This window comes from Lynx canadensis, chromosome B4 (assembly GCF_007474595.2).
Source record: "Lynx canadensis isolate LIC74 chromosome B4, mLynCan4.pri.v2, whole genome shotgun sequence".
Taxonomy (NCBI): domain Eukaryota; kingdom Metazoa; phylum Chordata; class Mammalia; order Carnivora; family Felidae; genus Lynx; species Lynx canadensis.
This window is the reverse complement of record NC_044309.1, coordinates 93,291,944-93,319,353: the sequence shown is the minus strand read 5'-3', so window position 1 is coordinate 93,319,353 and position 27,410 is coordinate 93,291,944.

Genomic DNA, 27,410 nt, shown 5'->3' with positions numbered 1-27,410 from the left:
CTCACGGTTTGTGGGTTCGAGCCCCGCGTCCGGCTCTGTGCTGACAGTTCAGAGCCTGGAGCCTGCTTCCAATTCTGTGTCTCCTTCTCTCTCTGCCCTCCCCCACTTGTGCTCTATTTCTATCAAAAATAAATAAACGTAAAAAAAATTTAAAAAAAATTGAGTATAGTTGACACACAGTGCTTCAGGTGTACAACATAGTGATTTGACAAGTTTATACATTATGCTATGCTCAACACAAGTGTAGCAACCATCTGTCCCAGTATATCGCTATTATAATATCACTGACTGTATTCTTTATGCTCTGCTTTTTATTCCCGTGACTTATTCATTCCATAACTGAAAGCCTGTATCTCTCTCTCTCCCCTTTACCTATTTTGCCCCTTCCCCCTCTCCTTCCCGTGTCTTTCTCCACATTTTAACATCTCTGAATCAGATCTGTTTATGATCTCCAGCATGTTGTAGTTTAATTAGCAGCATATTTTTTTTCTTTCCAGGGAGACATAAAATAATATGATCTTTATTAATGATGTCTTAGTTTCAATGAAGTGCAATTTGAAGTATCTATTCGTGCAGACACTGCTAAGTATGCAGAATATACAGAATCGTAAAAGCAAAAAGTGGTAGCTGCCTTCACAGTCTCTTGGGAAGAGAGGTAAGTAAACAATAAACTTCAGTGTAGTGATTTGGGGGCATAGTTTTTTCTTAGACTCGTAATGTTCACTTACCGACTGCCCTTTTCATTCATACTGCATTGTAAGTGTTGTGGGTTTTTTAGGTTTACTTATTTATTTTGAGAGAGAAAGTGCACAAGCACAAGTAGGGGGAGGGTAGAAAGAGAGAAAGGGAGAGAGAGAATCCCAAGCAGGCTCCATGCTGTCAGTGCAGAGCCCAATGCAGGTTTCAAACTCACAAACCACAAGATCATGACCTGAGCTGAAATCAGACACTTAACTGAGCCACCTAGGTGCCCCTGTAAGTGTTGGTTTTCTTGCCTCTTGTCTCCAGTAGTTTGAAGGCAAGTGTCCTATCTTAACCACCCATATACTCTGGACTTCATATAGCCCATAATCAATGCTAAATGATTAAATAAATGGATTAAGTTCCTTTAAGCCTACACTGTGTTGGAAAGTCTCACTAAGAAAACTTAGATTGATTTTAGTCTTAATTACAAAAACCGAGTCAAGTTTAATTGCCTATTCCAACAGGAATTTCAAGCAATACTGCCCAGAATGCATAAAATTGTTTTTGTTGTTGTTGTTGTTGTTATTGTTGTTGTTGTGGTGGTGGTGGTGGTGGTTTTTGGTAAAAGCTGGAAAATCATGGCAAAGCATAAGGATTGTTTTGTGGTCTGTTCTGTGGTCTGTGATGGTTATTCTCTACCAATCACCAACTGGACTGCAATACCATTTTGAAATGTGGGGGTGTGGAGGGATGTGTGGGGTGATATCTTCCTTCTATTTTAGGGAGTTCAGACAAAATTAAGTCTAGGTGAGTTTTAATTGACATTTTGATTGGTAAATAGATGCACAGACCAAGATACAGATTTAATAATGCAGGGCCCCTGGATGACTCCGTCAGTTAAGCATCTGACTTCGGCTCAGGTCATGATCTCACAGTTCGTGGGTTTGAGCCCCAGGTTGGGCTCCACACTGAGAGCTCAGAGCCTGGAGCCCGTTTTGGATTTTGTGTGTGTGTGTCTCCCTCTGCTCCTCTCCCTCTGCTCCCTGTGCTCTTTCTCTCTCTCAAAACTAAATAAGTAAAACATTAAAAAAAAAAAAAGATTTAATAATACAAGTGCAATATGAGGCATCTGTGTCAGTTTTCTATAGCTGCATAACAAATTATCATAAACTTAGCAGCTTAAAATAGCATACTTTTATTATCTCAGGGTTCTGTGGACATAGCTTAGCTGGGCTTTCTGCTTAGGGTCTCACAAGGCTACAAGGCTGGATTCTCTGCTTAGGGTTCACCAGACTGTGTTTTAAGGATCTGCTTCCAAACTCCCTCAAGATTTTTGCCAGAATTCATCTCCTTGTGGTTGTATGACTGAGGTCCCTATTTTCTTGCTGGCTTCAGCTAGGGGCTGCTCTCAGCTCTAAAAGCCACCTGCAATTCCTTGCCATCACATGTTGCCATCACAATATGGCTCTCTCTTTCAAAGCCAGCAACAGAGAGAGAATCTTTGACCTAAGGGAGAGTCAAGTTCTCTTCTAAAGACTTTTATCTGATGAAATCAGGTCCATCCAGGATAATCTCCCTTTCGATTAGCTAAGAATCAACCGATTTAGAACCTTAGTTACATTTGCAATAACGCTTCACCGTTACCATATTCTGTTGGCTAGAAGCCGGTCACAAGTCCCACTCAAACTAAAGGAGAGGAGATGACATAAGATGTGAACATTAGGGAGGGGGGATCGAGGGACCCATCTTAGAATTCTGCCTATTTTGTATATATATCTTCTCACTGCAATCTCACGGCAGACCTATAGAAAAATGGGTGCCTTGCTGGCTCAGTTTGTAGAGCATATGCAAATCTTGATCTCAGGGTTGTGAGTTCGAGCCCCACATTGGGTGTAGAGATTACTTAAAATTTTTTTAAATGTTTAAATAAAGAACCATGGAAAAATAATAACTATGAAGTTAACTTCATGGAATCCCAGAGCTGGAAAGGACCACTAGAAACATTCCCTGCTTCGAAGGGAATAATCCGTAACCAGACCTGAAAACTAATGTGTATACTTTTACAAATCTCCATGGAAAGTGATTCCATTTGTAATCAGTCCTGGTGGATCATAAAGTTAGCACTTGTTAACCTAAACACCTAAACAACTTGATTTTACTGTCATTGCACGAGTACCAAAATTGCCAGAAGTGTGGACCACGCAGGAGCATGGAGCGATCTTGGTATCAAAAAAGCAAATATTGGGGCGCCTGGGTGGCGCAGTCGGTTGAGCGTCCGACTTCAGCCAGGTCACGATCTCGCGGTCCGTGAGTTCGAGCCCCGCGTCGCGCTCTGGGCTGATGGCTCAGAGCCTGGAGCCTGTTCCCGATTCTGTGTCTCCCTCTCTCTCTGCCCCTCCCCCGTTCATGCTCTGTCTCTCTCTGTCCCAAAAATAAATAAAAAACCTTGAAAAAAAAAATTTTAAAAAAGCAAATATTTGTAAAGTAAACGTAGTGCGATTTCCCGGAACTCCCTCTAAATCTAGAAATTGTCAGTTCAGGAGCTCATACCTACAGGCTCTGCTGGTATCCTTCTTCAGTAGTTGGTTTCTCTGGTATCAAGCAGAAAATGCAAAGAGGAGACAGTTACCACGCACCAAACCCTTGCCGCTCCAAGTGTGGATTGGCCACACTGGCATCACTTGAGAGCTTGTTGAAAATGCAGACTCTTGGGCGCCTGGGTGGCTCAGTCGGTTGGGCGGCCGACTTCGGCTCGGGTCATGGTCTCGTGGTCCGTGGGTTGGAGCCCCGCGTCGGGCTCTGTGCTGACAGCTCGGAGCCTGGGGCCTGTTTCGGATTCTGTGTCTCCCTCTCTCTGACCCTCCCCCGTTCATGCTCTGTCTCTGTCTCAAAAATAAATAAACGTTAAAAAAATTAAAAAAAAAAAAAAGAAAAAGAAAATGCAGACTCTTGGGCTCGCCTCAGACCTGTTGAATCAGAATCTTCATTTTAACAAGATCTCCAGGCATTCACATGCACATTAAAGTCTACGAGGTCTGTATTAAACTTTCCAGAGCAATGTACCCGTCAGCCCTCCCCAAACCACTTGAGATATCCAGCCCCTGTCAGTTGCTCTCTATTTTGAGGGAATTGCTGTCATTGTATTATTCCGTTGTTGTTGCGATTCTATTATTTATTTATTTGTGTCCCAGCTTTATTGAGATATAGTTTACATATAATGTTGTATAAGTTTAAGGTACACAGTGTAATGATCAGAAAGACGTATGCGTTGCAAAATTATCACCACAATAAGGTTACTTTACATATCTCTCATCTCATATACTTACATTTTGTTGTGTGTTGAGAACTTTTAAACTCTACTCTCTCAGCGACTTTCAAATTGTTAACTATAGTCACCATGCTGTGCATTGCATCCTCAGAATTTATTCTTCTTATAATTGGAAGCTTGTACTCTTTGGCCACCTTTTTCCCCTTCCCCCACACCTAGCATTTAAAATATAATCCAAAATCATTGGTCTGACTACTATTTCACTTTGCTCACAGCAATATGCAATCTGATCTGTTAAAAGTGTCTATGTAAGAGCAGAGACCACATTATTGGGATTTTGCCAACTTACTTTTTTTTTAATGTTTACTTTTATTTTTGACAGAGAGTGCACGCACGGGGGTGGGGGGGGGTGCAGAGAGAGAGGGAGAGAGGAGATCCAAAGTGGGTTCCCTGCTGAGAGTGGAGAGGCTCCAACCCACGAACCATGACCTGAGCTGAAGTCGGACTGAGCTTAACCGACTGAGCCACCCAGGTGCCCCTTTGCCAACTTATTTTTTAAAGGTTGCCCTTGTGACCTGTTGTTAGAAAACAGTTCACTTAGGAACTGATTTGGATACGCTTGGTTGCAGTGTAACACCAATTGGCTGATGTTACAATGACCAAAATATCAATATCCTTAATTTCTATTATATAGCAGAACACACATATATTTGACTCTTTGCTTCATCCAAGCATATACGGGACTCCAGAGAACTTCTGGGGAACCTTGTCATATTCACATGAGGATCCTTTCCAGGGTCTAGAACAGTATTTTATAGCAGAAGCTGAATTAAGAAGGGCACAAGCCTAGAAGACAAGGCTGTGGCTATACATGTACATTAGAAGGAAACTAATGGGAAAAGAAAACAGGACAAGGTGGTCTGGATTTTGTTTCCCTATTCACTCAGGTACCATGGGTCTTTGTGAGCAGTCTCTTCTCCAGCTTTGGGAACAGGGCCCTATCTACATCACATCTGCACCAAGTGCAGGCTTTTCACAAATCTTTGGAGGACACGGTCAATCTTACTAGAGATTTTGTGGAAGACAAAGAGAAGGTTTAGATTGCATCTTAAACTGCAAACAATCTAACAAAATTCCCCACTAGACCTTTCTGTTTTCTCCCAGCTCTGGGCTGCCCTACAGTCTCTCTCTCAATATATTTTCCTCCCATATCCCTAGCTTTTCCATCTCCTATACCCCTTAATATTCATCCTTTCCTGTGAGAACAATGTGGCCCTGTTTCAAATCTTTCCATTTTGTATAACTGCACATTACTTAATACTCTCTTTAAGAAAGATCATTTCACTTTGCATTCAGGAAACAAATAATCCTCCAGTTGTGGGGCTCTCTCCTCTCATAGGGCTGCCAGGATTATGAATAATAAATGACCTACAGTTTAACCTAGTGGCTCAGGGTTTGGGTCTGGAGTCAAGATTCTACTCATGTAAATTAGTCATGTAACTTACCTCGTGTAAATTACTCAACCCCTCTAAGCCTCACGTCCTTGATATGTAAAATGAAGTGTGGACTCCAAGCAATGCAGACTGTATCTTGAATGATCAAAACAATCCTTAACTTATTTATGCATTTGGGGAGATTCATATCAGACATCATAGGAGAAAGGATTTCCCCAATTCCAGTGCATGGCACAAAATAATAAGTGGGTTACAACAGCAATTATTAAATAATTCCCAATCTCAATCATTCCAAGTAAATGAGGGTCTACAAAATTAAACTCTTAAGTACTCATTCAAAAAGCATCTATTTAATGACTACTACATAGTACTGCAAAAGCAAAATAAGGAAAAAGGAAGTAGGAGATAAATAAGCATCTAATGAGAGCCAGCTATGTGCCAGGCACTTTACATATGTCGTCTCATTTATTCCTTCAAATAACATAATGATAGAAATTAGTATCCCCACTTCTATGGATAATGAGACAGAGCTTTGAGAGGTTCTCTGTACTTTGCACAAAAGGCACAGATCTGAGTTTGTACCTAGGTCTGTGTGGCTCCGAGCCCTATACCTTCTATAAGTTGCAGTGCCTCAAAAGTAGAATATATGACCAAATCTTAAATTCTAAAGAGGAGAAGAGTTATTAGAAAAAGGAGAAAAACAAGAGAAATACAGGAAGCAATGGGACAAGAAGGAGAATCAGATGTTGAGGGAAGGATAAAAGAATAACAGGAGGAAGTTGGAAGGGCGACTCTTCCAGCACCATCTACAACAGGAGCTCAGGGACAGCCAGCCCTCTGAGCTGACTCTTATCACCTTAGGTGATGTGTGAACTGGGGTCAAGAGGAAATGCATCACTTCTATGGTTTACCAACAACTGCAGCTCGCAACAAATGATCTCACCCTCTCCTTTGAGACATTCAGACAGAAGTACTTTAGCCTTCTATGTACAATTTAATTCTCTGTCTTATTTACAATTTAATGTTGTGCTACCCAGTAATTGTCTCATGTGGATTCATCTCATTCTCATAACCAGACTATAAAAGACTTAGTGCATGTACCTTGGTTTACTATTCTGTAAGAAGATAGTCATGGATGAAAACACACTACTAAATTTTATGAAACCTTTCTAAGAAGAAACTGAAAAACACAGAACTTGGGATAGAGAAATTTGTTTCAAGTGTGAATAACAGAAGAGAGAGGTGAGCCCAGACGTAAACCTGCACATACATGGTCAACTAATTTTTGAATTAGAACACAGAATTTAAAAAAGGACAGTCTCTTTGATTAATGGTTTTGGGAAAACTGGATATCCACATACAAAAGAATGAAACTGGACCCCTACCTTACACTACTCACAAATATTAACTCAAAATGGATCAACGATTCCAATGTAAGACCTGAAACTGTAAAACTCCTAGAAGAAGACATAGTGGGAAAGATCTTGGACATTGGTCTTGGCAATGGTTTCTTGCATAAGCCACCAAAAGCCCAGGCAATAAAAACTAAAATAAACAAGAGAGTGCATTAAATTAAAGAGCTTCTGCAAAGCAAACAGTCAATAAATTGAAAAGTCAACTTACCGAGTTGGGAAAAATACTCACAAACCATCTATCTGATAATGGTTAGTATCCAAAATATAAAGAACTCATACAACTCAATAGCAAAAAAGAAAACAGTCCCATTAAAAACCGACAAATGGCCAATATGAAAAGGTCTTCAACGCCACTAATCAGGGAAATGCAAATCAAAATCACAATGAGATATTATCTCACACCTGTTAGGATGGCCATTATCAAAAAAGATAAGCGATAACAAATATTGGTGAGGATATGGAAAAAAGGGAACCTTTAGATAATGCTGATGGGAATATAAAATGTTACAGCCATTATGGAAAAGAGTTCTCAGAATATTAAAAGTAGAATTACAGTATGATCAAGCAATCCCACTCCTGGGTAGATACCTGAAGGAATTGAAATCACTATCTCGAAGAGATATCCGCACATCCATGTTCACTGTAGCATTATTCACAATAGCCAAGATGAGGAAACAACCTGTGTCGGTCAGTGGATGAATGGATAAAGACGATGTGATGTACACACACACACGCTGGAATATTACTCAGCCATGAGAAAGAAGAAATCCCATCACTTGCCATAACATGGGTGGACCTTGAGGGCATTATGCTAAGTGAAATAAGTCAGAGAAAGACAAATGCTGTACACTCTCACTTATATGTGGAATCTAAGAGAGCCAAACTTGCAAAAACAGAGAGTAGAATGGCAGTCACCAGGGGCTGGTGGGGATGGGATATCGGGGAGACGTTGTTTAAGGGTACAAACTTGCAACTCCTAGATAATAAGTTCTGGAGATCTAATGTACAGCATGGTGATTATAACCAATAATACATATCATAAACTCCAAAGTTGCTAGGAGACTAAATCTTAATTGTTCTCACCACAAAAAAGAATTGATAATTTTGTGATGTTTTAGAGGAGTTAGCTACAGATAGGGTGGTAAATACACTGTAATATATAAATATGTCAAACCACAACAACAACACATTGTACACCTTAACCTACACAATATGTCAACTACATCTCAATTAAAAATTCAAGAATAATAATGAGTAAATAACATAGATTTTGGAAATATATCGCCACATATTATGAACATATCTTGCTGGTGCCATGGAAGTGAGGGTGTCTGTCCCCTGAAGGAAGTGACTGCTTGCCAGCTAATCAGCTGCCCTGAGAAGTGATGCTGGGGGAGAAGTATGTGTGGTAGGGGGAGGAAGGATATTTTCTTTGCTCCTGGTCTGGTCCACACTTGGCCCAGTCTCTGTGTTATGGAATTGCCTGGAGCACCTCTGGTGTGGGGGAAGCTGTTCCTGGTCACAGCACGATAACCTTGGGGGCAAGCAGGGAGTATGCAGAGGAGAGGACCTCAGGTTAAACCCTGACTGTAGTTTCCCTGAATCATTCTCTGTGCCACGTGGCCTTTTGTCATCCGTACAATGTGTTCTGCACCAGATCAGGGAGGGGTCCACACCCACACTTGGTCAGAGTGACAGAGAAACGCTGGATCCCTTCCCTTGAGGTCAGAGGACGGGCTGCCACCGAGAGCAACTGGGCGTGGCAAGCCCTGAGGCACTCTCTAGGGGTGTAACCTTGAGGAAGCCACTTAACCAAAGTCTGTCTCAATTCCCCATTTGTAGTATGAAAAGAAACAACAGCTACCTCTCAGGGTTGCCATGAGGATTAGAGAAATGTGTGTGGAGCGACTGAACTTTATATATGTATTCATTGTTTATTCATCTCATCCCATATTATTGTAATTACTACCTGCCAAGCACCAAGCATTAGAAACGCAGCAGTGAGCAAGACAGATCAAGTCCCTGCTCTCTTGATGTCATATTCTAGTGAGGAGGGGAGACAGACCGTCAGCAAATAAATACAGTCAGAACCTGATTTGCATGCACACGACTTATTGGGGGGGGGGGGGGACCTGTAGAGGGTGAGGGAACCAGGAGGGGGAAAGGCAAGAAGCTGAGCTGGCGTGTGCTCAGGTAGAATCTCACCTTGGCCTGATCAGCGGGGGCTCTGGGGTGCAAGCCACACCTTCAGAACTGTACTTCGAAGCAAGAGGACGGAGCATTCGTACCCCTGGCTCTGTCCGTCGTTGGCCACCCTGGGTGAAAAGTGGCTCCTTGGTCAAGGGAGACACTACAGAGACCATCACAGGAGCAAGCTGTCAGCAGCAGGTTTACAGGAAGTGGGCTGCGGGCGCACTGGCTGGTAAAGGCACCCGGCGCAGGGCAACAACAACATCTACATCTATTCCAAGAGGAGAAGTCACGGAGTAATAAGTGTGAGGACAGAATGAACATTCAGTGACATGAAGGAGACTCGGATTGGGTGGCCACGAAACACGGCTGGATTCAGATCTCGTGGAAACTGAAGCTTATCATTTGGGGGCTCTTTCAGAGTAGAAGAACATAAAATCATGAAAACAAAACTAGTACAAACATGAAGATTTATTCAAAATGAGAAATTAGGACAAATTACAAATAATAAAAGCTAACGAATGCCTCAAACATCACAAAATCGAGGAAAAAAAAGGCCCATGATATTTATATTAACTCCCTGACGCACATACCTTTTCTGTCCTACATACTTTGGCTACATTTTTTTTATGATACCCTCATGTGATAACGGTTTGGTAATATACCATCTATTAAGAGGATAAGGATATTTTGATCTTTCCCCTAAAATGGTAGGTCAAAAAAAAAAAAAAAAAAACCAACAACACTTTTTTTGTAATTTTTTTTTTAAGTTTCTTTGAGTTTCAGAACTTGTTATTTGTCAAAATTATGTGACTTTTTAGGATTATTGTCAAGTTTGGAAAAACCTCTCTTTTTTAAGGAAGATTCTATTTTTAAGTAACCTCCCAACATGGGGCCCAAACTCACAACCCAGAGATCAAGAGTCGCATGCTCTACCAACTGAACCAGCCAAGTGCCCCAGAGAAGCCTCTATTATGTTTCTTTCCTGGGGCACCTGGGTGGCTCAGTCAGTGAAGCCTGCGACTTCAGCTCAGGTCATGATCTCGGGGTTCATGGGTTTGAGCCCCTCATCAGGCTCTGTGCTGACAGCTTAGAGCCTGGAGCCTGCTTCAAATTCTGTGTCTCTGTCTCTATCTGCCCCTCCCCATCTCTCAAAACATAAATAAATACTTAAAATAATTTTTTAAAAAGTTTCTTTCCTAAATGAGCTGTAAGCCCTGGAAGAATGTACCACGACTAGCTTCTGACTCCACCCATTTCAAATTCACTCTTCTCCCATGCTATCCTCATCGTTTGGTTGCTGAGTGTCATGGGACATGTTCTTAGTGAGCTGCCTATATATGACCATATGATAGGTGATTGGCCAGGAGGATTGACAATATTCCAGGACAGTGAATCAGCTTCCCCTTAGCCCGCTCTCCAAAATGCCCATAGCCACTCCAATGCCACTTGATTGGGGGGGGGGGAAGCATAAGGGAGGGACAACTAGAGTAAAAAGAGAGAGCAGCCTTACATTTTAACAGACTGTTGTTAAAATATTCACTTTTGCAACATTTACAAAAACACACAAGCATGTGAATAGATTGCTAGGGTCCCCTCAGGACTCAGAAAGGGCCACAGCAGTGAGCCATTCAGAAATGAAAGCTTCATTAGCTTTGCTCTAAATTCACCTCTGTTAGTGAGAGACTCTGAGCAGGTGACATAGACACCAAAAACACTTAGTTGGCATTCACAAAATTATTTTTGGGGGGTGCCTCGGTGGCTCACTTGGTTGGGCTTTGGACCCTTGGTTTCAGCCCAAGTCATGATCTCTCAGTTTATGAGTTCAAGCCCTGCGTCGGGCTCTGCCCTGGCAATGCAGAGCCTGCTTAGCATTCTCTCTCTCTCTCAAAAATAAACATTAAAAAAATGAATTTTTAAAAAAATGTTTATTTATTTATTTTGAGAGATGGAACATGTACATGCATGTGAGTTGGGGAGGGACAGAGAGAGAGTGAGAGAGAGAGAATCCCCAGCAGGGCCATGTTCAGTGCAGAGCCCCCCAACTGGGACTGGAACCCACAAACCGTGAGATCATGACTTGAGCCAAAATCAAGAAGAGTCTGATGCTTAACGGACTGAGTCACCCAGGCACCCCCTCAATAAATTATTATTAATTAAAGACTCATGGTGAATTCCCTGTGGTCTTTTTTTTTAATGTTTTATTTATTTTGGGGAGAGGGGCAGAGAGAGAGGGACAGAGGATCTGAAGTGGGCTCTGCGCTGATAGCAGTGAACCCGATGTGGGGGCTTGACCTCATAAACCACAAGATCATGACCTGACTGTCAACTGACAGAGCCACCCAGGTGCCCCTCACTGCAATCTTTGATGGCAGGGATCCTTGGCTCTATTCAGACAGCCAGGCCAAATGATTGAATGCCGGGAAGGTAGCGCTTCCCCAGGAAGGTTTCTCTTAAAACAGAAGTTGCCTACATCAGAGACCTCTCCTAAAATACCCCATTTATTGGTCTTCGGCCACCCTTGCGTACAGGCAGTGAGTGATAATGGGCTGTTCGGGTTGGTTGGAATCAGTGAAGATTTAAATCCGTGCATGTTTGGCTATGATTTGCATCTTCCCTTGCTCGGTCTCTCGGTGAGGGGAGTCCCTTGTGCCTGCCAGGTGTCCCTGATTAGAACACGAGTCTCCCAGCCTTGTAATTATTTACCTGTCCGGCTCCCTTAGAAAAATGAGCTGTGCTAAGGCAGAGCCCTGTCTTATTTATACGCCTAGCACACAGCCCAGCACACAGAAGGCATTTAATCCATGTTGCGAGATGAATGCACGATTGCCCATCCAGGAATGTAGGGAAAGAAAAAAAAGCATTCCATCAGTTTCTTTGTTTTATCTCAAATTCCCAAGGGCCGGTAAGTTAATACTTTGTTCAATTCGGTCAGTAATGTAACGCTTGACCCTGAACGACTGAAGAATATTTCTGTTTTTCAGGTCACTTGCAGAAAGCACAAGCTAGTTTACACAAATAATTTTCGCCCTTGGATAGAAAGCATTCACAAAATAAAGGAGAAATAACACACAATATGCGGTTTTCATTCTGGTTACTCTGCACCAAAATATGGAACAGAATCTCTTTCTTATTTTTGAGAAGGACAAGAGAGCTGCTTGTCTAGAAGCACTGTTCCCTTCATCAATAAATAAAAGGTCCTTGTGTTTGCAAGGATTTCACATGATGTCCAAAAAAAAAAAAAAAAAAAGGCGTGTAAAGTTTTCCATCGCAAGCGTGCTCACCAGATTTGTGTGAACCACCTAATTACAGAGGATTCGGAGGGATGAACCACGCTTCTGTGCAGTGCTAACAGAAAGGTCCAGGATGTCCGGGGGGGGTTCCTCTTTCCTGTCTATCTTTCACAGATCCAAAAGCAACAGTGAAACTCACAGTGATGTTTGAATTACAGCTGAGAATTTGACACTTCAAAGGGACTAACAATCTCTGACATCAAGCTAAATTAACAGCAGAGAATATATTTTTTTCCTGTATTGAAATTATTAACAGTGTTGGAAAAAAGCGACTTAAACCTGTCATAAACTTTCTAGGGCTCTTCAATAAACCCTGGATTAACAGAAGAGCCTACTTAACTCCAAAGATTTCAAAGGATTTAAACAATATAAATATTTTTATAAAAAATTAAAGTCTAAAGATGCCTGTGTGGCTCAGTCAGTTAAGCATCTGACTTTGGCTCGGGTCATGATCTCACAGTTGGTGAGTTCGAGCCCTGTGTCTGGTTCTGTGCTGACAGCTCAGAGCCTGGAGCCTGCTTAAGATTGTGTCTCCCTCTTTCTCTCTGCCCTTCCCCCACTCACACTACATTCTGCCTCTCTCTCAAAAATAAACATTAAAAAAAATTTTTTTTAATTAAAGTCTAGACAAATCCTGAAAGTAGTAAATGAAGATTAACCAGATATTTGGAAAATATGTATATTTATCAAATATCTATGTAAGGCAAGAAGAGCGTTAGTTTCATTAATGAAGGAGTAACAGGCTGGTAAATGGAATAAAATAGAATTTTATTATGTAAAAGTTAATCTGTTAAAATAATAATAATAAAAGTCTATCTATGTGGCTTCAGGTGAGAGCCCTCTAGCCAACTGCCCTATTTTTTTTTAATGTTTTATTTATTTTTGAGAAAGAGACAGAGTGCACACAGGGGAGGGGCAGAGAGAGAGGGAGGCACAGAATTCTAAGCAGATCCAGGCTCTGAGCTGTCAACAAACAGCCCGACGCAGGGCTCAAACCCACAAACTGTGAGATCATGACCTGAGCTGAAGCTGCACGCTTAACCAACTGAGCCATCCAGGTGACCCAACTGCCCTATTTTTAAGGGTAATTATGAATGATAATGAAAGTTTTTGCCTAATTCCACTCAACTATCCCTCTGTACACTGGTCTACTAGTATGTGAAAATGCAACATCAGCCTCATTATTGGGCTCTGCTAAAATAAGTTAGCTTTTTTTTAAAGTTTATTTATTTTGAGAGAGAGAGAGAGAGAGAAAATGAGCAGGGAGGGGCAGAGAGAGAGAGGGAGAGACAGAGGATCTGAAGCAGGCTCTGTGCTAAGAGATCATGACCTGAGGCCAAGTCGGATGCTTACCCGACTGAGCCACCCAGGTGCCCCTAAAATAACTTAGCTTTTATCAGTTGTTAATACCTTTAGTTTGACTGGCATTTGAGCTAGCAAGGTTGTGAAGGCAAGAACTCTGAGTGGGTAGGTGGGCTGCAGAGGTCAAGAAAGGTGAACATATAAAATGGTATCCAAAGCATGGTTAAAAAAAAAAAATCGATGAGCGGCTCAGTCGCTTAAGCCTCTGACTTTGGCTCAGGTCATGATCTCGGGGTTCACGAGTTAGAGCCCCATGTTAGGCTCTGTGCTAACAATTCAGAGCCTGGATCCTGCTTCAGACTTTGTGTCTCCCTCTCTCTCTGCCTCTCCCTGTCCCCACTCTCTTCCTCTCCCTCTCTCTCTTTCTCTCTCTCAAAATAAATAAATAAATAAATAAATAAATAAATATTAAAAAACGTTTTAAATAAAAAAAAAAAATCAACTGTCTCTGGGAGATAGATACTCTTTCTCTGGGTAGGACCTGTACAATGAGCTCGTAGCCTGGGCTGTGGTCAGCTCACCCAAGTCATGCCATGCCAGCTCAAAGGTTTTTTTTCAGGCGATGACCTTCTCTGGGCCTGTGTTCTCTTCTCTCCCTGTGATGTTAGGTAGTGGTCAAGTCCACGGGCTCTGCAGCCAGATTTACAATTCAGGTGTATGACCTTGGACAAGGTACATTGTTGTTTAGACACGTCTGCTCCATTAAAATGTAACTTCCATGAGGGTGAGGACTTCCTGTCGTTCACAGCCATGGAAGAGGTCCCTGTGCATAGTAAGTGCTCAACACTTATTAATGGAATGAGTGAATGAAGTATTGAACCTCTCTGGGCCTAGTCTTCTCGTTTGTAAAATGAGGATAATAGGAGCACTCAATAGGATATGTACACAGGTATGTATATGTAGGTAGCAACCAGGGTCAAAATGCAGGCACGGGGCTTAGCCCTCCGCTGGGTCCTCTATGTTCTTCCTGGCTAGGGAGAAAGTGGCTTCAGGATGTGCAGCTGCTGACAAAGGGACAGATGAGACAACTGCAGGTGGGTCCTGTTATGCGTTATTCGATCATGTTTACTTGGAAGTTCACTCTGCTCTTTCAAGAAAGAGATTCAGTGGTACAGATGTCCTTACACTCTTATTTTTGTTTTCACGGACCAGCCACTTATTTTAACCAGGTGAAAATGACTCCAATAAAATGTGATTGAAGGAAGGGCACATTTTCAGTTACATGTTGGAGCTCCCATTTTCATTCCACTTCCACAACTTGAGTGGGAAAATATTTTTAGAAGTCGGTATGCTCAGTTACAGAGTAAGTGTATAAACAAACTGGAATCTTTCCTGCAGGTGGCTGTGTTCGGTTGGAAAAAAATAATGAACATATTTTTGCAAGAGCAAAATTAAATATTAAACACCAATGAATAAACTTAACAAGAAATATGAAGGCTTATATGAAGAATCCTCTACAATTTTACTCATACACATAAAAGAAAATAAATAAATGAAGAGACACAGTTCACTTACAGATGAGAAGATTCATTATCATAAAGGCATCAATTCCAAATTAATTTAGAACTGTAATGTGAAATTTTGCATGGTATTTTTCTTAGACTTATTCAAAATAACTTTTTTTTTAAGTTTTTTTGTTTGTTTGTTTGTTTGAGAGGGGGGTGGCAGAGAGAGAGAATCCCAAGCAGGCTCTGCACCATTAGCACAGAGCCCGTATGGGGCTCAAACTCATGAGCTGCAAGATCATGACCTGAGCTGAAATCAAGATCTGGATGTTTAACCGACTGAGCCACCCAGGTGTCCCCAAAATAACTTTAAACCTCAACTTTTTAGTCTACACTTATGAGAATAACCAATATGATTTAGAAAAACAGGAGAATATGGTTAAGGAAGGAATTGTCCTATCAACTATTTAACAAAACATATTATAAAGGTATAATACTGAAAGTATAATACCTAAGACTGCTAGTCATAACCCCCTCAATTTACTTCATGGCCTACTAAGAATTGTGAACTGCAGTTTGAAAAACAGTGGCTTATAGATATAAAAAATAGACCATTTGGTTAAATATATGTCAGTATGGTCATGAAGAATATATGCAGCTCTTAAACATAATGTGGTAGATGGGGCGCCTGGGTGGCGCAGTCGGTTAAGCGTCCGACTTCAGCCAGGTCACGATCTCGCGGTCCGTGAGTTCGAGCCCCGCGTCGGGCTCTGGGCTGATGGCTCAGAGCCTGGAGCCTGTTTCTGATTCTGTGTCTCCCTCTCTCTCTGCTCCTCCCCCGTTCATGCTCTGTCTCTCTCTGTCCCAAAAATAAATAAACGTTGGAAAAAAAAAACAAAAAACAAAAAAAAAAACATAATGTGGTAGAACTGTGTATTAGCATGAAAGATGTTGGCAATATATAGGTAACTAAAAAACTTGCTAGAATTAACCCATATTGAAAGAACAACATCAAAAATATATGTGTATACAAGCAGAGAAAAAAAAACATATGGACAGATAAATGCTAATATATTAACAAAGGTTATAGTTCACTTATCTTTAGCTTAAACCTCATTTCTAATTTTTTGCTATTATAAGTAATACTATGATTACTACCTTTATGAAAAAAAAAACATTTTCCAAATTTCAGATGAACCTTAGGATAGGTTCATAGAAGTAGAATTACCTTAATAAACATTTTTTTTTAATTTTTTTTTTTTTTTAATTTTTTTTCAACGTTTATTTATTTTTGGGACAGAGAGAGACAGAGCATGAACGGGCGAGGGGCAGAGAGAGAGGGAGACACAGAATTGGAAACAGGCTCCAGGCTCTGAGCCATCAGCCCAGAGCCTGACGTGGGGCTCGAACTCACGGACCGTGAGATCGTGACCTGGCTGAAGTCGGATGCTTAACCAACTGCGCCACCCAGGCGCCCCCTTAATAAACATTTTTAAGGCTACATCCCAAAATTATTTTCTAAAAGTTGTAGCAATTTTCATCCCTACTTAAAAGGTATGAATGGCCACCTCCTTATACTCTGACTCATTAGAAATCTCATTTTTAAAAATGAATAATTATAAATTTTAAAAAAATATTTGCTCTCCTGATAGGTTGTTTTTCACTATTGTTTTAATTTGTCTTTTATTTCCAGTGAGGTTGAACACTTTTCCATATGTTAGTCATTTGTATTTCCTCTTCTGTGTATTGTTGCAAATGCTTTCTGCCTGGACCCTTTCCTTCTGAGTGATAATGAACATTAACACAATGAAGGTTACCACGATGCAAATTTTTTCACTGCTAAAGAATTTATTATTACATAATTTCATATCAAAACTCAGAGTCAAAAATTTTCTTCCACCTAAGGCCCCATCTAATCATAAAATGAAGAAAAATTTGAAGATATCTAAGGAACTATATGCCCTACAAATTTATTATAACCATTCATTGCCAAAGACATTTTTCATCTACGCTTGATACTTCAAATATAATGACTTTTAAATTTCCTTTCCTCCTCCCTCTAAATGTGCTCCAAAAAGTAATTTTAATTAATATGTTGGGACATTAAGAAATTTTATTTACAAAAAAAATTTTTAAAAATGGGGCGCCTGGCTGGCTCAGTCGGATAAGCATCCGACTTCAACTCAGGTCATGATCTCACGGTTTGTGAATTTGAGCCCCATGTCGGGCTCTGTGCTGACAGCTCAGAGCCTGGAGCCTGCTTCGGATTCTGTGTCTCCCTCATTCTCTGCCCCTCCCCTGCTCATGCTCTGTGTTTCTCTATCTCAAAAATAAATAAAACATTTTTTAAAATTTTTTAAAAAAAAAGAAATTTTATTTAGATAGCATCAAATTATCTTGTGAACACCACTGAATAAATAAAATTATTTAGAAAAAGTTGTGTCCAGCAGATCTAAAAAAGTAAAATAAGCTTACTGGGCTGGAACTAATTCTTGGTCTATTTTCAGCAATCAACAGAGCTATCATGGAACGTTCAGGACATACTTATAGTGCCATAGTGAAGACAGTCATTATTTTATTTTCATGAGTCAAGTATTTAATAGGTAAAGATTTAGTGTTTTTCAAACTGTGAATGGGTTAGGAAATCAGTTACGTGGGTCAGACTGGATTTTTTTTTTCTTTAATGAAATAGAATGGAAGGGAAGAGAAAAAAAAAAAAAACCAAGAGCCTCACATGTCATAAAGATAAGTATTACTTCATGTAACGTGCCAAGTCACTATGTCAAATGCATCCCTACTATGGGTTATGGTCAAATAAGTTTAAAAGCACAGGACTTCAGGGGTGCCTGGGTGGCTCAGTCAGTTGAGTGTCCAACTTTGGCTCAGGTCATGATCCCATGGTTCGTGGGTTTGAACCCCACGTCGGACTCTATGCTGACAGCTCAGAGGCTGGATCCTGCTTCGGGTGCTATGTCTCCCTTTCTCACTGCCCCTTCCCTGCTCATGTTCTGTCTCTCAAAAATGAATAAACATTAAAACAAAACATAGGACCTCAGATAATATCCAGTGTTCTCATTTTTTTTAAATTGTGGGGTTTTTTTGGTTTTTGATAGCTTTTTAAAAATGTTTATTTATTTATTTGGAGAGAGAGAGATAGAGAGTGAGCAGTGGAGGGGCAGAGACAGAGGGAGAGAGAATCCCAAGCAGGCTCTGCACTGTCAGAAGGGAGCCCAATATAGGGCTTGAACTCACTCACCATGAGATCATGACCTGAGCCAAAATCAAGAGTCAGATGCTTAACCAACTGAGCCACCCAGGCGCCTCTAAAAAAATTGCTAATTAACTCCATCCTTACTCCAACAATTACTCTCCACTAACATTAGCCTTTAATGACATATTGGTTTTAAAGAGGATTATTCATTTACTGCTACCATCTGCGATGTATTGTTCTAGGCACTGAGGATACAGTATAGTAAACTGAGATCCCTATTGTCACAGAGCTCCTATAGAACAGGAAGACAGGTGATGTATATTGTCAGATGATTCTATGAGCACCATGAAAAGCAGGAGGGTAAAGAGGGCAAGTGACTCAGGTACAATCTCAGAAAGGATGTTGCAAGAAGAGATCACTGAGAAGGTGACATTGGAGCAGAGTTCAATGTTTAACTTTTTTTTATGTTTATTTTTGAGAGAGAGAGAGAGATTATTGTCTGAGGCAGGCTCTGTGCTGATGGCAAGAGAGCCCGAAGAAGGGCTCGAACCCATGAAACATGAGATCATGACCTGAGCCGAAGTTGGATGCTCAACTGACTGAGCCACCCAGGGGCCCCAACATTTAACTTTTTAATAGCATTTTAAATGTTATTTTAAATCCAAATGAACATCTTAACAAATAATAAAACAATTGCTGAGACTTAAGGTATGTAAACTACTTAATTCCCTACTATGATATTTCATTTTTTGTTCATATGGGAACAGGTGTGTAAACATTTACACATATATAAATATATTAAAATATATTTTAATATTTACTTATTTTTGGAAGAGCACAAGTGGGGGAGGGGCAGAGAGAGGGAGACAGAAAATCCGAAGCGGGCTCTGCGCTGACAGGCTAACAGCAGCTGGCCCAAGCCTGATGCGGGGCTCAAACTCACAAACCTCAATATCATGCCCTGAGGCCTAAGTCAGACACTCAACTGACTGAGCCACCCAGGTGCCCCTCATTTATATTTTTAATCATTTGCTCAGCAGATGTTCATTTTGCACCTGCCAAAGGCTGGCCTCTGTATTGGGCCCTGGGGATGGAACTGAGAAAAAGATAAACTTAATTCCTGCTCTCAAAAGTGCCCAGTCTACTGGGATATTCAAAATTAGGAAATAGGCAAAGATAATCACAATGTGGTAAGTATGTGACGAGGGCGTGCAGGCTGCAATTCCCTTCTTAGGGGATCAGGGAAGGCTTCCTGGAGGAGTGATGAACCAGCTGAGGTATAAAGCATGAAATAAAATTGTTGTAATTTCCAAATTGTTGGAGGCTCACCCTCATTTAAAATCAGAGTTGAGGGGCGCCTGGGTGGCTCAGTCGGTTGGGCATCCGACTTCGGCTCAGGTCATGATCTCACGGTTTGTGAGTTTGAGCCCCGCGTGGGGCTCTGTGCTGACAGCTCAGAGCCTGGAACCTGCTTCAGCTTCTACGTCTCCCTCTCTTGCTCTGCTCCTCCCCCCTTCATGCTGTCTGTCTCTCTGTCAAGAATAAATACAACGTTAAAAAAAAATTTTTTTTTTTTTAATCAGAGTTGAGACGTTAGGCATTTCAGTGGTGTTTAACGAGAAACTTTGCATTGTGACAGAAGTGCTTGTAACTTCACACTGCCCTGGGTTAGTCACTACCCTCTGTTTGAGAACATACAGAAGGTTAGAGAATGTTTACACACCTGTTCCCATAAAACTTAAATCCATAACGATTCTTTATCTTGTGATGGTAAAGTTAAGTTTCTCTTTGTGTACTAAGAAGGGCAAAGAGTGTTCCTGCAATACTGAGAGGTATGTTTTTGTAGGTGAGCTATTGATTCGTAACCTGGAAACGGCGTGCGTCTGTCCTGCGGAACTGCATTCTATGTTACAGTGTTGCAGAGAATTGTGTTTCTTCACTGGAGGTTGCAAACTGTTTGTCACAGGAGGTTAAACTAGTTCACAAACCTTGCGATAATTAACCAGTTAAGACCTCACTGATGCTGTTATAATGAACTCAACCAGTAAAAAATGCTGTTGGTTTTCTTGGTGTAACGAAAATATCTGAAGCTTTTTCCTCCTTGCATAGATTATGCAAATAAAAATAAGTAAGTGAGACTAACCCAGTTAATTTGAAGCACAACCCCAAACCTCATTCTGACAAGGCAGCACGCAGGTGGAATGAGGAGTCCAGTGTTCCAGATCAAGGGAACTGAATACAGGAAGGGCTGAAGGCCCGCACAGGCAAGTTCGTTTCAGAAAATGAAAGTGGTTTAGATGTGGAGCTTCCGGGTGAAGATGGCAGACTGAACAGATGTGTGTGATTTCCCTCCCTAAGCCAAACTTAATCTGCGATTGCAATACCCTCCCAAAATGGCATTTCATAACCACCACGACCCAAGTTTTAGCCAAAGAGTTTATTGCTCTCCAGAATACTATATTTTATCCATTTATTTGCTGCTCCCTCTCATTAGAAAGTAAGTAGCTCATAGAGAACAGGCCTTTTGTCTATTTTGCTTGTTAACACCCCCAATTAAGAATGGGAGACTAAAAACTGTTCAAGAATGAGGCTTATTCATTTTGATCTTCACTCTAGGACCGGGGCAATATGGATAGATTACTTGCTGACTCTTCCTCCCCATCCTCTATCCCCTTTTAGCATTTCTGAATATTTCCCTTTGGACTGACCCGAAATTTCCCCAAGAAGAACCTTACAATCTCCTACCTGGAGGATAAGCCCTGGAAAGCTATCAGATTCTGGGAGCTGAGTAGGGGAGAGAGGTCTGGGAGTTTCTGCATTTAAAGTATTTTTTAAATCAACTTTTCCATATTGGTTTGTAGACTTACAGGAGCAGATCTATGTCCAAACTGGCTCCGCTCAAGAAATAGAAGCAAGAAGCTGATTATCTGTCCTATGACTTCCCGTTTTATGCTTCAAAGTTCTGCCAGCTTTCTTCAACAGTCTCTCTTTGGTCCCATTTGTCAATTCAAATGTTAAGAGGTGTCTGTTCACTTACCTTAGGTCTTTCACATAATTTTTGTGGATCTCTGATCTGAGACTTCCTCACTCTTTCTTCCTTATCCTTCTATCCCCCAATGAGTCACACCTTCTCTTATTTATTTCCTTTACACAAAGCAAGCAGCCTCATATGGGACTGAAGCTGTATATATTTCTGATCAAGGAGGATGAGGTGGAAGGAAAGGGAAGCAAGGGAACTGACTGGAAGGCCAGAAGCCCCATAACACAGTATATTCAGGATGTTTATGGAAAGTGCTTGGATTTCCTTAACTCAACCACATGTATATAAAGATTCCAGCTGAATTTACATGAACTTGATAAACTTCATTTTTCCATGAAGTCACATTGGAAAGAAAAATGGTCTTCAAAATGAAGTCCTTCTTTGCTAACCCTTCTATTAATTCTTCTGATTCCAGGCTACCATGTGCAAATGAGCTGCAAAGACAGGATCACCATTTAGATGGCATTTATCAATGAGGACCCTGAAACTCTCACATAAATGATGTCACCTTTACCAAACAATAGTGATGCTTTACCTCACACTGGCTTGACTTGCCTTTTTTTTAAATGTGGCAGCCAAAACACAAATTTGCTACTGTAACAACGGAGAAATTATATTCAGTAGAATTCTTTTTGGGGAGAACACTCCATTTGTTTTGAAGGAATGTCTTGGTAATAAGATCTTTTGGGATTATGAAGCAGAGACTGGCAACCCAAGTATCCATCAATGGATGCACGGATAAATAAAATGTAACATGTACATAGGATGGAATATTATTCAGCCTTAAAAAGGAAGGCAATTCTGACACATGCTATGACATGGATGAACTATGAGAACACTGTGCTAGGTTAAATAAGCCAGTGGCAAAAAGACAAATATTCCATGATTCCACTTGTACAAGGTATCTAGAGTAATCAAATTCATTGAGACAGAAAGTAGAATGAAAGTTGCCAAGGGCTGAGGAGGGGGAAATGAGATGTTTTTAATGGGTAAAGAGTTTCAGTTTTTCAAGATGAAAAGTCCTGGAGATTGGTTGTGCAACAATGTGAATATACTTAACCCTACTGCACTGTAGACTTAAAAATGGTCATGATGGTAAATTTTGTGTTATGTGTATTTTACCACAACTAAAAAATCTTGAAAACCTGTAAAAAAAAAAAAAAAAGACCATGAAGTACCATATTTAAAATAATCTAACATTTTAAAAGTTTGCTGATTTAAGTATACTTATGATGGCTTTCTAGCTTACACAGTTATTTTTAAGATAAAAATATATAATACAAATTTTTTTTTTTTTTATCCTTATTTTTGGGACAGAGAGAGACAGAGCACGAACGGGAGAGGGTCAGAGAGAGAGGGAGACACAGAATCGGAAACAGGCTCCAGGCTCTGAGCCATCAGCCCAGAGCCTGACGCGGGGCTCGAACTCACGGACCGCGAGATCGTGACCTGGCTGAAGTCGGACGCTTAACCGACTGCGCCACCCAGGCGCCCCTATAATACAAATTTTTAAGATGATAGATATTTACATTCTTTTTCTCATAATGTCTCCTGTCTCCCTGACACTTTTGTACCCCAGTCCTCCTGACCACTGTCCCACAGCATTCTATTTGGGAATGGCTGGATCAACCCAGTAGCTGAAATTAACAAACTCCCCTAATTTTTGTTGAGTCGCAGAGCCTAAGCCTTGACTTGAGACAAGATAAGTGGGCCAAAAATGTATTGATGATTGATTTCCTATATACTTTCTCACTGGCAACCTAGGTCCACAGTGGGCCCAGGAATCTGTGGTTTTTTAATGGCCCCAAAGTATTTATAATGATCAGCCAGGACTAGGAAACACCAGACTAGAGGAGAAGCATTAAAATATTTTCATGGACAAGTAAATATTTGGGAGTAATACCCGAAAGTCATTTTGAAGCTCTTGAATAAAATTCCAAGCTTACATTAGAAGACTTGTCAGGAGAAACCCTCTGACACTAGAAAATTATTTTAAATTTTTATTTTCTCTTATTTGAAGATCACAATTACATGAATAACTTGATTTCCCTCCCTCAGTTGTTATAGGTAATAGCATGCTTAATTGAAAGTGTTATTCTTACCTGTGCTGCAGACAGGAAAAGGTAGGTTCAGGGCTTCTTGGGCTCAAGGCCTATGTAGTCACTGAGGCCTATGTAGTCCACACTTAGAAGAACTCCAGGGGTGCCTGGGTGGCTCAGTTGGTTAAGCATCCCACTCTTGATTTTGGCTCAGGTCATGATCTCATGGTTGTGAGATCAAACTTCACGCTGGGCTCTGTGCTGGATATGAAACCTGCTTAAGATTCTCTCTTTCCCTCTCTCTAGCCCTGCCTCTCCCTTTCTCTCTCTCTGAAAAAAAAAAAAAAAAAAGAGCCCCATGCCGGGCCTAATACTCTGCAGTTGCCATTTTAAAATTCTTTTTGGTTTTTAAGTTTTAATTCCAGTTAGTTAACATACAGGGTTATATTAGTTTCAGGTGTACAATACAGGATTCAACAATTCCATACAATACCTGGTGCTCATCACAACAAGTGCATGCCTTAATCTCCATCACTTATTTCACCCATCCCTCCAACCCCCTCCCCTCTGGTAACAATCAGTTTATTCTCTATATAGTTAAGAGTCTATTTCTTGGTTTGTCTCTCTTTCTCTCTCTCTCTCTTTTTCCTTTGCCCATTTGTTTTGTTTCTTAAATTCCACATATGAGTGAAATCGTATGGTATTTGTCTTTTTCTGACTGACTTATTTCACTTAGGGTTACACTCTCTAGCTCCATCCATGTCATTGCCAAATGGCATGATTTCATTCTTTTTATGGCTGAATAGTACTCCTGTGTGTGTGTGTGTGTGTGTGTGTGTGTGTACCACATCTTCTTTATCCATTCATCAGTCAGTGGACACTTGGGCTGCTTCCATATCTTGGCTATTGTAAATAATGCTGCTATAAACATAGGAATGTATGTATCCCTTTGAATCAGTGTTTTTGTATTCTTTGAATAAATACCCAGTAGTGTGATTGCTGGATTGCCATCTTGAATTCTTTTTTTTCAATCCTTAAAAAAAATTTTTTTTTTTTTAAATTTGAGCACATACACATGAGCCGGGGAGAGGGGTAAAGGGAGAGACACACACACACACACACACACACACACAGAGAGAGAGAGAGAGAGAGAGAAGAGAGAGAATCCCAAGCAGCCTTCACACATAACATGGAGCCCAATGCAGGGCTCAATCCCAAGACCCTGGGATCATGACCTGAGCTGAAATCAAGAGTCAGACACTTAATTGACTGAGCCGTCCAGGCATCCCTCTTTTTTTAATTCTTAATAATTTTTTAACCATATTTTCATATCACACTGGGTCCCACAAATTATCTAGCTGGTCTATAACTTGGGTTACTAATTCCAAAATGTGATGCTCTAGGCTAGTTGGGAGAACGGTTATATGAGTAAAGAAGCAGGATTGTCCTTTTATTCAAGATTCAATGTAGCTATTTTATACAAAATTTTCATAGTGATCTTGCCATGTAGCTTTGCAATACTAACACTAGAATCCACAGTTTAAAGAGAATCTGGAGCACAAAATAGTTACATCCAAGTTTCAAACAGAAATCTTCACAAAGACGGATATAATTTTCTCATAAATATTTACAAGTTTCAAATTGCTGGATCTCAGTTACTCCATTTAGCTTGGTGTTTCCTTGTGAATGAAGTCTATCCAGTGTCTATATCTTATTGAGAAAAATCTGTGAAGCTAATGCAGAAAGATGAATCAAGAATGAAAAAAAAAAGTTTCCATCCTGAGCCAAAGAATGAATCACTTGTGCATTCATATGTTATAGAAAATATGAATCCTTTTTTTTCCAGTTTTACAAGGCCAACACCTATCAGAAACACTAATTCTTATGGTAACTGATTTAGACTAGGTCTCAAATGCCATAAAAAGGCTGTTCATGGAAGTGAACAAAGAATGTATTTGTATGTTTATCTGGGGATTCTTGCCAGAATCCATTCCAAATCAGCAAAGTAACATTTGCTTTTACATTTGTGTTTTTGTGAATTTTATAAACCTTGAAGCTAACTGATTTTTGCTTGTAGAGATGTAAACTGTTATTAGGAGAGAAGACTGGGGATGTGACAGAACAGAAATATTTGTGCCTATTTATTAAACATGATTACCTTCCTCATCAGAAATCACCATAAGTCAGCTTTCTCAGAAGGCACTGGCATCCAATTCTGTGTTTCACTTCTTCCTGTCCTTAAGGCACCGAACAATGTCAGCATGTGGAAAGTACTCAGCCAACCTTCTCTTCACCCTGTCTCCAATTGTGGCCTCTCAGGGAACAAGCTCCTCCCTTCTGCTAATTTTTCACCCTTATCTTTCCTGATTGGGCAGCACCCCATGTAGCCAACTTTTCATATTCTCTCTTTCACACTTCCATTATAATTTACCTATTCTTGGTCCCACTTCTAATTTCCAAAATGAAAATCATCTAATTTCCATTTCAGGCTCATGTTTTGATGAATTGGTGTATTAACAAGGTAAAATTCTCTTCTCCTGTCTGTTTTTTTGTTTTTTGTTCTTACAGTAATTATTTCAAGACAGTGGCCAATGGGGCACCTGGGTGGCTCAGTTTGTCGAGCATCTGACTTCAGCTCAGGTCATGATCTCGCAATTCATGAGTTCAAGCCCTGCATCAGGCTCTGTGCTGACAGCTCGGAGCCTGGAGCCTGCTTCGGATTCTGTGTCTCCTTCTCTCTCTGCCCCTCCCCCACTTGTGCTCTGTCTCTATCAAAAATAAATAAAATATTAAAAAAAAAAAAGACAGTGGGCAATGGAGTGCTGTGAAAGTTGAAATTATGGTAGGCAAATGGGAGTTTGAAATATCTCTGAGTCTCATAATTCAGGTAACAGCCAATGGACAGGATTGTCTCTTTGTAAAAGATATTTAATCATTTCTTTATTCAATCATCAAACATGTGCTAAGGACTTAGCCTGTGCCAGGGCAAACAACATTGGACAAGACGATCAGGTCCCTATTCTCATGGAACTTACATTCTAGGCCTGTGGGGAGAGAGGATCATAAACAAATAATAAGGAAATATTTGGTAATGATAACTGCTATGATGAAAATAAGATATAGTGACATGAAGAGAAGTGACCACTGGGACATAGGCTGGGGCTACAGCTGTGGTCAAAGATGGCCTCCCTGAGGAGATGACATTGAAGTTGAGGCCTGAAAGATAAGACAGATGACATGGATGGTCTAGAAAAAGAACATGTCGGACAAGGGGGAAGAGCTAATGCAAAGGCCCTAAGGTGGAAGGCAGCTCTGTGTGTTCAAGGGTATTGTAGCTAGAATGTAGGATTACCAAGGGAGATGAGGGGGGAGAGGTAGGCAAGGGGCAGTTTATGTGGAGTCTTAGAGGGCAGCAGGAGTTTTTGGGTTATGATTCTGAGTGTGAACAGGAGCCACTGGAGTGTGTTAAGCAAGGGGAATGACATGTTCTGCTTATGTTTTTAAAACAGCCTTCTGGCATTTGGGTTGTAACTGCCAGAGGGGAAGCAGGGAGGGCAATTAGGACAGAGGTGACGGTGACTTGGGTCAGGATGGCACCAGTAGACGTGTCAGCAGCAGAGTCAGGATAATTTGGAGATAAGTCAACAGAATTTACTGATGTATTGCATATGGCAGTGAGGAAAGGAAAGAGAGGAGTCAAGGATAATTCCTAGGTTTAAGTTTGAGTAACTGAATGTATCACAGTCATTTTCTGAGATGGAAAAGCTGGGAAGGGGTAGTTTGGTAAAACAGGTGGAAAGGGGGAAATCAAGAGTCAGATCTTTAAAAAAAAGGTTGAGTTCAAGATGCCTATTAGACATGCGAGTAGAATTGCCAAGTGAGCATTTACACATGTAAGTCTGGAGCACAGAGGAGAGGTCAGGGATAAAATTTAAATTTTGGGGTCATTGGCATATAGATGGAAGTTTAAGCCATGGGGCTGGATGAGATTGTCTAGAGAGAGGGTAAA